General features: G+C 35.5%; 1 long non-coding RNA gene across 2 annotated transcripts in view; it reads left to right on the top strand.

Annotated features, from left to right (window-relative positions):
* LOC142665122 (uncharacterized) overlaps window positions 1-10506 on the top strand; it is a 41098-nt gene extending 30592 nt beyond the window's left edge. The window contains exon 3 of one of the 2 annotated variants that reach the window (XR_012851435.1): window positions 10061-10506. This is a non-coding gene — a long non-coding RNA (uncharacterized LOC142665122). Of the gene's footprint in view, window positions 1-10055 lie in introns of both variants that reach the window. The other variant, XR_012851436.1, reaches the window with a different exon arrangement.
* Window positions 10507-13492: the final 2986 nt, after the last annotated feature.

Raw genomic sequence — 13492 nt, 5'->3', positions numbered from 1 at the left:
ATATAACTATTATAATACTGCTCCTATATACAAGAATATAACTACTATAATACTGCCTCCTATATACAAGAATATAACTACTATAATACTGCCCCTATATACAAGAATATAACTACTATAATACTGCCTCCTATATACAAGAATATAACTACTATAATACTGCTCCCTATATACAAGAATATAACTACTATAATACTGCCTCCTATATACAAGAATATAACTACTATAATACTGCTCCTATATACAAGAATATATCTACTATAATACTGCCCCTATATACAAGAATATAACTACTATAATACTGCCCCTATACACAAGAATATAACTACTATAATACTGCCCCCTATATACAAGAATATAACTACTATAATACTGCCCCCTATATACAAGAATATAACTACTATAATACTGCCCCATATACAAGAATATAACTACTATAATACTGCCCCTATATACAAGAATATAACTACTATAATACTGCCCCTATATACAAGAATATAACTACTATAATACTGCCCCCTATATACAAGAATATAACTACTATAATACTGCCTCCTATATACAAGAATATAACTACTATAATACTGCCTCTATATACAAGAATATAATTACTATAATACTGCTCCTATATACAAGAATATAACTACTATAATACTGCCCCTATATACAAGAATATAACTACTATAATACTGCCCCTATATACAAGAATATAACTACTATAATCCTGCTCCTATATACAAGAATATAACTACTATAATACTACCCCCTATATACAAGAATATAACTACTATAATACTGCTCCTATATACAAGAATATAACTACTATAATACTGCTCCTATATACAAGAATATAACTACTATAATACTGCCCCCTATATACAAGAATATAACTACTATAATACTACCCCCTATATACAAGAATATAACTACTAGAATACTGCCCCTATATACAAGAATATAACTACTATAATACTGCCCCCTACATACAAGAATATAACTACTATAATACTGCTCCTATATACAAGAATATAACTACTATACTACTGCCCCCTATATACAAGAATATAACTACTAGAATACTGCCCCTATATACAAGAATATAACTACTATAATACTGCCCCCTACATACAAGAATATAACTACTATAATACTGCTCCTATATACAAGAATATAACTACTATACTACTGCCCCCTATATACAAGAATATAACTACTATAATACTGCCCCTATATACAAGAATATAACTACTATATTACTGCCCCTATGTACATGAATATAACTACTATAATACTGCCCCCTATATACAAGAATATAACTACTATAATACTGCCCCTATATAGAAGAATATAACTACTATAATACTGCCTCCTATATACAAGAATATAACTACTATAATACTGCCCCTATATACAAGAATATAACTACTATAATACTGCCCCTATATACAAGAATATAACTACTATAATACTGCCCCCTACATACAAGAATATAACTACTATAATACTGCTCCTATATACAATAATACTATAATACTGCCCCTATATACAAGAATATAACTACTATATTACTGCTCCTATATACAAGAATATAACTACTATAATACTGCTCCTATATACAAGAATATAACTACTATAATACTGCTCCTATATACAAGAATATAACTACTATAATACTGCCCCCTATATACAAGAATATAACTACTATAATACTGCCCCTATATACAAGAATATAACTACTATAATACTGCCCTCTATATACAAGAATATAACTACTATAATACTGCCCCCTATATACAATAGAACTACTATAATACTGCCCCCTATATACAAGAATATAACTACTATAATACTGCTCCTATATACAAGAATATAACTACTATAATACTGTCCCCTATATACAAGAATATAACTACTATAATACTGTCCCTATATACAAGAATATAACTACTATAATACTGCCCCTATATACAAGAATATAACTACTATAATACTGCTCCTATATAACTATTATAATACTGCTCCCTATATACAAGAATATAACTACTATAATACTGCTCCTATATACAAGAATATCACTACTATAATACCGCCCCTATATACAAGAATATCACTACTATAATACTGCTCCTATATACAAGAATATAACTACTATAATACTGCCCCTATATACAAGAATACAACTACTATAATAATGCCACTATATACAAGAATATAACTACTATAATACTGTTCTTATATACAAGAATATAACTACTATAATACTGCCCCCTATATACAAGAATATAACTACTATAATACTGCCACTATATACAAGAATATAACTACTATAATACTGCTCCTATATACAAGAATATAACTACTATATTACTGCCCCTATAAACAAGAATATAACTACTATAATACTGCCCCTATATACAAGAATATAACTACTATAATACTGCCCCCTATATACAAGAATATAACTACTATAATACTGCCCCCTATATACAAGAATATAACTACTATAATACTGCTCCTATATACAAGAATATAACTACTATAATACTGCTCCAATATACAAGAATATAACTACTATAATACTGCCCCCTATATACAAGAATATAACTACTATAATACTGCCCCTATATACAAGAATATAACTACTATAATACTGCCCCCTATATACAAGAATATAACTACTATAATACTGCTCCTATATACAAGAATATAACTACTATAATACTGCCCCTATATACAAGAATATAACTACTATAATACTAACTCTATATACAAGAATATAAGTACTATTATACTGCCTCCTATATACAGGAATATAACTACTATAATACTACCCCCTATATATAAGAATATAACTACTATAATACTGCCCCTATATACAAGAATATAACTACTATAATACTGCTCCCTATATACAAGAATATAACTACTAATACTGCCCCTATATACAAGAATATAACTACTATAATACTGCCCCCTATATACAAGAATATAACTACTATAATACTGCCCCTATATACAAGAATATAACTACTATAATACTTCCCCCTATATACAAGAATATAACTACTATAATACTGCCCCTATATACAAGAATATAACTACTATAATACTGCCCCCTATATACAAGAATATAACTACTATAATACTGCTCCTATATACAAGAATATAACTACTATAATACTGCTCCTATATACAAGAATATAACTACTATAATACTGCCCCTATATACAAGAATATAACTACTATAATACTGCCCCTATATACAAGAATATAACTACTAAAATACTGCTCCTATATACAAGAATATAACTAATATAATACTGCTCCCTATATACAAGAATATAACTACTATAATACTGCTCCTATATACAAGAATATATCTACTATAATACTGCCCCCTATATACAAGAATATAACTACTATAATACTGCTCCTATATACAAGAATATAACTACTATAATACTGCTCCTATATACAAGAATATAACTACTATAATACTGCTCCCTATATACAAGAATATAACTACTATAATACTGCCCCTATATAGAAGAATATAACTACTATATTACTGCTACTATATACAAGAATATAACTACTATAATACTGCCCCCTATATACAAGAATATAACTACTATAATACTGCCCCTATATACAATAATCTAACTACTATAATACTGCCCCCTATATACAAGAATATAACTACTATAATACTGCTCCCTATATACAAGAATATAACTACTATAATACTGCCCCTATATACAAGAATATAACTACTATAATACTGCCCCTATATACAAGAATATAACTACTATATTACTGCTCCTATATACAAGAATATAACTACTATAATACTGCCCCCTATATACAAGAATATAACTACTATAATACTGCTCACTATATACAAGAATATAACTACTAGAATACTGCTCCTATATACAAGAATAGAACTACTATAATACTGCTCCTATATACAAGAATATAACTACTATAATACTGCGCCTATATACAAGAATATAACTACTACAATACAGCCTCCTATGTACAAGAATATAACTACTATAATACTGCCCCTATATACAAGAATATAACTACTATAATACTGCTCCTATATACAAGAATATAGCTACTATAATACTGCCCCCTATATACAAGAATACAACTACTATAATACTGCTCCTATATACAAGAATAAAACTACTATAATACTGCCCCTATATACAAGAATATAACTACTATAATACTAACCCTATATACAAGAATATAAGTACTATTATACTGCCTCCTATATACAGGAATATAACTACTATAATACTACCCCCTATATATAAGAATATAACTACTATAATACTGCCCCTATATACAAGAATATAACTACTATAATACTGCTCCTATATAACTATTATAATACTGCTCCCTATATACAAGAATATAACTACTATAATACTGCTCCTATATACAAGAATATCACTACTATAATACCGCCCCTATATACAAGAATATCACTACTATAATACTGCTCCTATATACAAGAATATAACTACTATAATACTGCTCCTATATACAAGAATATAACTACTATAATACTGCCTCCTATATACAAGAATATAACTACTATAATACTGCCCCTATATACAAGAATACAACTACTATAATACTGCCCCTATATACAAGAATATAACTACTATAATACTGCCCCCTATATACAAGAATATAACTACTATAATACTGCCACTATATACAAGCATATAACTACTATAATACTGCTCCTATATACAAGAATATAACTACTATATTACTGCCCCTATAAACAAGAATATAACTACTATAATACTGCCCCTATATACAAGAATATAACTACTATAATACTGCCCCCTATATACAAGAATATAACTACTATAATACTGCCCCCTATATACAAGAATATAACTACTATAATACTGCTCCTATATACAAGAATATAACTACTATAATACTGCTCCAATATACAAGAATATAACTACTATAATACTGCCCCCTATGTACATGAATATAACTACTATAATACTGCCCCCTATATACAAGAATATAACTACTATAATACTGCCCCTATATAGAAGAATATAACTACTATAATACTGCCCCTATATACAAGAATATAACTACTATAATACTAACCCTATATACAAGAATATAAGTACTATTATACTGCCTCCTATATACAGGAATATAACTACTATAATACTGCCCCTATATACAAGAATATAACTACTATAATACTGCCCCCTATATACAAGAATATAACTACTATAATACTGCCCCTATATACAAGAATATAACTACTATAATACTGCCCCCTATATACAAGAATATAACTACTATAATACTGCTCCTATATACAAGAATATAACTACTATAATACTGCCCCTATATACAAGAATATAACTACTAATACTTCCCTATATACAAGAATATAACTACTATAATACTGCCCCCTATATACAAGAATATAACTACTATAATACTGCCCCTATATACAAGAATATAACTACTATAACACTGCCCCCTATATACAAGAATATAACTACTATAATGCTGCCCCTATATACAAGAATATAACTACTATAATACTGCCCCCTATATACAAGAATATAACTACTATACTACTGCCCCCTATATACAAGAATATAACTACTATAATACTGCTCCTATATACAAGAATAAACTACTATAATACTGCTCCTATATACAAGAATATAACTACTATAATACTGCCCCTATATACAAGAATATAACTACTATAATACTGCCCCTATATACAAGAATATAACTACTAAAATACTGCTCCTATATACAAGAATATAACTAATATAATACTGCTCCCTATATACAAGAATATAACTACTATAATACTGCTCCTATATACAAGAATATATCTACTATAATACTGCCCCTATATACAAGAATATAACTACTATAATACTGCTCCTATATACAAGAATATAACTACTATAATACTGCTCCTATATACAAGAATATAACTACTATAATACTGCTCCCTATATACAAGAATATAACTACTATAATACTGCCCCTATATAGAAGAATATAACTACTATATTACTGCTCCTATATACAAGAATATAACTACTATAATACTGCCCCCTAAATACAAGAATATAACTACTATAATACTGCCCCTATATACAATAATCTAACTACTATAATACTGCCCCCTATATACAAGAATATAACTACTATAATACTGCTCCCTATATACAAGAATATAACTACTATAATACTGCCCCTATATACAAGAATATAACTACTATAATACTGCCCCTATATACAAGAATATAACTACTATTTTACTGCTCCTATATACAAGAATATAACTACTATAATACTGCCCCCTATATACAAGAATATAACTACTATAATACTGCTCACTATATACAAGAATATAACTACTATAATACTGCTCCTATATACAAGAATATAACTACTATAATACTGCTCCTATATACAAGAATATAACTACTATAATACTGCGCCTATATACAAGAATATAACTACTACAATACAGCCTCCTATATACAAGAATATAACTACTATAATACTGCCCCTATATACAAGAATATAACTACTATAATACTGCTCCTATATACAAGAATATAACTACTATAATACTGCCCCCTATATACAAGAATACAACTACTATAATACTGCTCCTATATACAAGAATAAAACTACTATAATACTGCCCCTATATACAAGAATATAACTACTATAATACTAACCCTATATACAAGAATATAACTACTAATACTGCCCCTATATGCAAGAATATAACTACTATAATACTGCCCCCTATATACAAGAATATAACTACTATAATACTGCCACTATATACAAGAATATAACTACTATAATACTGCCCCCTATATACAAGAATATAACTACTATAATACTGCCCCTATATACAAGAATATAACTACTATAATACTGCCCCCTATATACAAGAATATAACTACTATAATACTGCTCCTATATACAAGAATATAACTACTATAATACTGCTCCTATATACAAGAATATAACTACTATAATACTGCTCCCTATATACAAGAATATAACTACTATAATACTGCCCCTATATAGAAGAATATAACTACTATATTACTGCTCCTATATACAAGAATATAACTACTATAATACTGCCCCCTATATACAAGAATATAACTACTATAATACTGCCCCTATATACAATAATCTAACTACTATAATACTGCCCCTATATACAAGAATATAACTACTATAATACTGCCCCTATATACAAGAATATAACTACTATATTACTGCTCCTATATACAAGAATATAACTACTATAATACTGCCCCCTATATACAAGAATATAACTACTATAATACTGCTCACTATATACAAGAATATAACTACTATAATACTGCTCCTATATACAAGAATATAACTACTATAATACTGCGCCTATATACAAGAATATAACTACTATAATACAGCCTCCTATATACAAGAATATAACTACTATAATACTGCCCCTATATACAAGAATATAACTACTATAATACTGCTCCTATATACAAGAATATAACTACTATAATACTGCCCCCTATATACAAGAATATAACTACTATAATACTGCTCCTATATACAAGAATAAAACTACTATAATACTGCTCCCTATGTACAAGAATATAACTACTATAATACTGCTCCTATATAACTACTATAATGCTGCCCCCTATGGATTAGTAAATGGATAAAAGTTTCTTCTTGACTAGGGCTACTTGCTGTCAGTTAACTAGTTATTAGTGACCTCAGTGAGAGGACGCAGTTTTATTCTGTAGGAATACCCTGAGTGAATCATTTCTATTTATTTTTTTTACATACTTAATTGACTCCAGCAAGACCTGAATTTTCTATTTATATCTAACCGGTCGCTGAAGAATCTGCTCAAAGGGATCCCAGGATATATATTTATACAACTCCGAAAACGGCATCCAATTATACGAACGCAAAAGATGAAAGTACAGAAAATTGCATAATGATTATAAAGCTCTTCCACTTCCGAGGCTACAGTCGTCTGTGAACTGCCAGACCCGGTTTTCACATATTCTCTGTTTTATGATCACTCCCTTAAAGCAGAATTTTCCTTCCACGCGCTGATCGCTCCGAGCTGCCTCTGTACTTGGGTATAGAGGAGGATAAAACCGGATTGTTTTGATTCCACAAAAACGAATACCTCTCCTCCCCCGCCCCCTTCGCTTCCTGAAAAGAATAATTTTTCTTCCTTTTTTTTTACATTCGGTTGTATTAGCCATGTATGAATGTGTTCACTCCAATAGAGCTGAGCTGCAATACCAGACACAACCCGTGGACAGGTGTGGCGCTGTTTTAGGAAAAAAATAATCCATGTCTTTCTAATCCTGGACACCCCCTTTAATAAATTAACCCGAGTCACGTTTCAAGGCTCTATAAAAAGTCGGACATTGACTTACACAGCAGTCACCTATAGGTGGCACTAGAGAGACCTTTCTTCTCCCGTTGGATAGCTATTTTGCATATATCGAAGATCGCTAATACGAATATCTACTCGTGTCAATAAACCTTAAAGGAGTTGTCCAGGATTAGAAAAGCATGATTGTTTTTGTCCATAAACAGCGCCACACCTGTTCATAGGTGGTGTCTGGTATTGCAGCTAAGCTCGATTGTAGTGAATGGACAGGTGTGGCGCGGTTTTTAGGAGAATGCAGACATTTTTTTCTAATCTGTGCAACCCCTTAACGACCACTCGCTGTCTTTCGATGGCGGGCAGTGCAGGTCCTTAGTCTACAGTGACATCTTTCGGCGGGGGAGCCCTCTGCAGTCAACCCCGGGGACCTAGAAAGGACCCCAGGGCTGCCTGCTCAGTATGCCTGCTGTTAGGCATAGTGACACAGTGTAATGTAATAGTAAACAGGAGGGTGCTAATACATTATAAGTAAAAAATAAAGTTGTAATAAAAAATGTATAAAAATAAAAAAGTCATTATTTAGCGTAAAATACATTTTACTGCCCATACGTTACATAAAAACAAACCTACACATATTATATATCTACACGACCGTAATAACCTCAAGAATTCATTTAACAGGTTATTTAGTGTAAAACATGAACGGGTTAAAAAAAACTAAAAAAACAATGCTGAAAATCACTTTTTCCTATATTCACACCATAAACATAAAGAATATATAATAGAGAGAAAAAAAAATTCTCTACCCCCCAACCTGTGCAAAAAAAAAAAATGCAAATTCTCCTGAATTAAACAAGGCCTCATACAGCCACGTCAATGAAAAAAAAAAAAAAGTTATGGCAAAAACTAAAGAATTCAGCTGTCATTAAAGGGGTTGTCTCAACATTAAATGTTATGCCCCTAGCCACAGGATAGGTGATGACATGCTTATCGGTGGGGATCCGACTGCCGGGACCCTCACCGATCACGAGAACATGGGTCCCGTTCCTTTGAATTAATGGAGCGTCAAGTTGAGCATGGGCACTGCCGTTCCATTCACTGTCTGGGACTGGCCAAGTACTGCGCTTGGCTATCTCCGGCAGTGCCATAGAGAATGAATGGAGCGGCAGTGTTCATGCTCAACCTGCGGTTTGTTATTTGGCGGAACAGGTCCCCCGTGATCGGTGGGGGTCCTAGCGGTCGGACCTCCACCGATCAGCATGTTATCACCTATCAGGACTCCCGTTCTCGTGATCGGTGGGGGTCCCAGCGGTCGGACCTCCACCGATCAGCATGTTATCACCTATCCTGTGGTTAGTGGGTAACATTTAATCTTGAGACAACCCCTTTTAAGGCCTTTTCAGGCCTGGTTATTAAGGGGTTAAGACACCCCTTACCATCTGGATCTCTGCAAGGTGAATCAAAGGTATAATGACCTAAAAAAAATAAAACCGTGGCTGTTTAACAGCGGAGCCTCTATTGCCTTGCGACAAGACATTAAACCCCCTGAATAAATATCATTCTGATTACTTTGTATTATTTTGATCAGTACAGATGGATCTTCGCGTCGCTGTGCGCACTGCGGGAGCCCCTGTGGAGCCTGCAGCGCTCTCTGGGAGAAGAAGAGGGAAAAAAATGAACCGTCAGATTGTGCAGATCCGGGGAGATAATTTTATCTGAAGTCAAGAAAACCGATCTTTAATTTCACCCACACCCCCGCAGCCGGCCGCCCGGGGGACAGCGCTCGGTGTGAGAACCAGTTGGTTTGTTGAGAGTTTCATTTTTTTTGGCGGCGATTCAGCAGGATAGCTGCGTATCTTATCTCGTGTGCCTGGCTACATATGCAAAAGGATTGTTTGGCTGTCTTTTGTCAAAGTGGCAGCTTCGCTCGACAGGATTTATGGCCGTCTACCAACACGGCGAATTAATACAGCGTAATCCATCTATTATTTAATATTCTGTCCTTTAGTGTCTATATTGGAAGTAACCGATTCGTTACATCGGAGGAGATTTCACCTTCACTACACAGGAGAGGCTTTTCTTATATCTGTGTCTTGAAGGGAGGCGGCAGATTTATAGCAGCCGTTTCTAAATCACACTAACCGTTAAGAATCCGCTAATACAGAGAATCATTCCTCTAATCCAGCATCTGATGGTCCGCCAGTTCTTCGGAGCAACAATATATAGCAGGGTCGTCCAGTTTTAATCAAATAATTAGGGACAAGGGGCGATTAGGCCCGAAGAGGCATAAGGGGTTCCCATGCGTCCTTAGCACATGTTTAGTGTCCGGGTCTAAGGGTAGGACAATGGCGCTGACTGCATGGTCGGTGGCGCTAGGGAGTCTAGGGGGAGGAAGATGGTCTTTTGTTTAATCAGGGAAAGGTGTTAGGAGAGGAGTAATGGCAGGAAGACGGGGGAGCGGTTAGGGAATTAACAATAGAAGGGTGGAGGGGTAGTTTTGGGATCAGGACAAGTGGGGCATTCCAGAATTTTTACCTGTGAATTAAAGACCAACCCAACCCTCCCTTGTGTTGATAATGACGTGTTTATGTGAGGCCGGCGGATCGTGGCGCTGCACTCCTGCGTTTCGGTGGTGGACCACGGCAAGTTTACCGCTAGCTACACGGCAGGGTGAACTCGCACGTGGGGGGACACTAGCTGCACAGTAGGTCTCCAGGGTGTTTTTGTCTTGGGCAGTCACGAAGGCCGGACGACAGTTCGGCGGCTGCCTGGGGGACAGCGATTGGCAGAGGGCACGGCTGTCCAGGTAACAGTTGGTGAACTAAGGGAAGATGGGCCCCAGTGACGTGTCATGATTGAGGTCAGGCTCCTCGTGAGCTGTATTTGCATGACGTTCATTGTTAATAAAGGGGTAGCTCCTGCCACCATTTTTTGCCAAATTATGTATTGTTTTTTAAAGTGTAAGGGGTTAGCATGTGGACACCTTATGGACAATGTTTTATGACCCATCATGACTGCAGAGCTATCCCCTGTATACTCTCCGCACATTATATCGGTTGACGCGCAAGAAGATTTGAGTCCGTGAATGGTCCAGGTACAAAAACATACCACCCAATGTGTAAGATTCTGAAACCAAGAATGACGTAAGCCCCAATCCTGGTCTGCTCCAAGTGTATGGGGCTAAAGAAATGAATCCGATCACGCAAGAGGGTCGAGATCCCAACTTAGTCCTGAACTCCGCTTCAAGCTGGAATCTCCACATTGTCTGGAATTAATACAGTAAAAGAACCCGGAGCTTGAGGGACACAATGGGAAGGGCCACAGCAGAGAAGAGAGAAGCAAAATGTGTCGTCCCGGAGGGGGCATATTCTACGGCGGACTTCTGGAAAGGTTGCGGAACATTTCCCTGCATTTTGATTGGATGTTAGTCCGGCGTCACGCTGTCCTCTTGGCTGCCAGAGTAATGGAGTCTCACTATTTATAGTTGGCCATTCAGCACGCACAAGGAAAGAGCAGAGTATTATTTTGAAGACAAGGAACCCGTCTTTCTTTTTACAAGCCATTGCTTTTCATTCAGTAATTTGCTGTCCCCTTGTGTGTTTGATGTTGGAGGCAGAGCCCATTAGGCTGAAGGCCCGTATAACTCTTTCCAGAGGTGATGTCCGCAGATGCTTTCCAGTCCAGCGCACACATAGCAGCAGCTGCCTGCCGGTCCCTGGGAGTTTATAAAGTCCTCGCTGCCCCTGCTCCCTTTATTCCGCTGACCCTTTATCTGGCAGGACGGCCGGGCGCTCACTCCTTAATTAATTATTGAATTTACTCTGAGCCTTTCAGACAAGTCCCTGGACACTGCCACGGAGCATTATGGCTGTACATTGATAGGTGAGGTGTGTACAGATATTCTACCTTAAAATAATTCATTTCCAACCATTGGCCACCGATAAACAGCTCTGAAGTACAGAAATGTCCTTTATTAAAAAACAAAAAGGACTTTGAGATTCTACAACAATTGAACGCTGACATTCAGAAGTCTAGGATAATGGTTGTAGGACAATGATACCGACACTTGGGGTACAGGGTAATGATACACTGACACTTGGGGTACAGGATAATGATGCACTGACACTTGGGGTACAGGATAATGACACACTGACACTTGGGGTACAGTATAATAATACACTGACACTTGGGGTACAGGATAATGACACACTGACACTTGGGATACAGGATAATGATATACTGACACTTGGGGTACAGGGTAATGACACGCTGACACTTGGGGTACAGGATAATGATACGCTGACACTCGGGGTACAGGATAATGACACTGACATTTGGGGTACAGGATGACACACTGACATTTGGGGTACAGGGTAATGACACACTGACACTTGGGGTACAGGGTAATGATACACTGACACTTGGGGTACAGGATAATGACACCGACACTTGGGGTACAGGATAATGACACTGACACTTGGGGTACAGGGTAATGATACACTGACACTTGGGGTACAGGATAATGATACACTGACACTTGGGGTACAGGATAATGACACACTGACACTTGGGGTACAGGATAATGATGCGCTGACACTTGGGGTACAGGATAATGACACACTGACATTTGGGGTACAGGATAATGATACACGGACACTTGGGGTACAGGATAATGACACACTGACACTTGGGATACAGGATAATGATATACTGACACTTGGGGTACAGGATAATGATGCACTGACACTTGGGGTACAGGATAATGATGCGCTGACACTTGGGGTACAGGATAATGACACACTGACACTTGGGGTACAGGATAATGACACACTGACACTTGGGGTACAGGATAATGACACTGACACTTGGGGTACAGGGTAATGATACACTGACACTTGGGGTACAGGATAATGATACACTGACACTTGGGGTACAGGGTAATGATACACTGACACTTGGGGTACAGGATAATGATACACTGACACTTGGGGTACAGGATAATGACACTGACACTTGGGGTACAGG

This window comes from Rhinoderma darwinii, chromosome 12 (assembly GCF_050947455.1).
Source record: "Rhinoderma darwinii isolate aRhiDar2 chromosome 12, aRhiDar2.hap1, whole genome shotgun sequence".
NCBI classification, from domain to species: Eukaryota; Metazoa; Chordata; class Amphibia; order Anura; family Rhinodermatidae; genus Rhinoderma; species Rhinoderma darwinii.
Note: the sequence above shows the minus strand (reverse complement) of the source record. Positions and strands in the feature narration are given on the sequence as shown.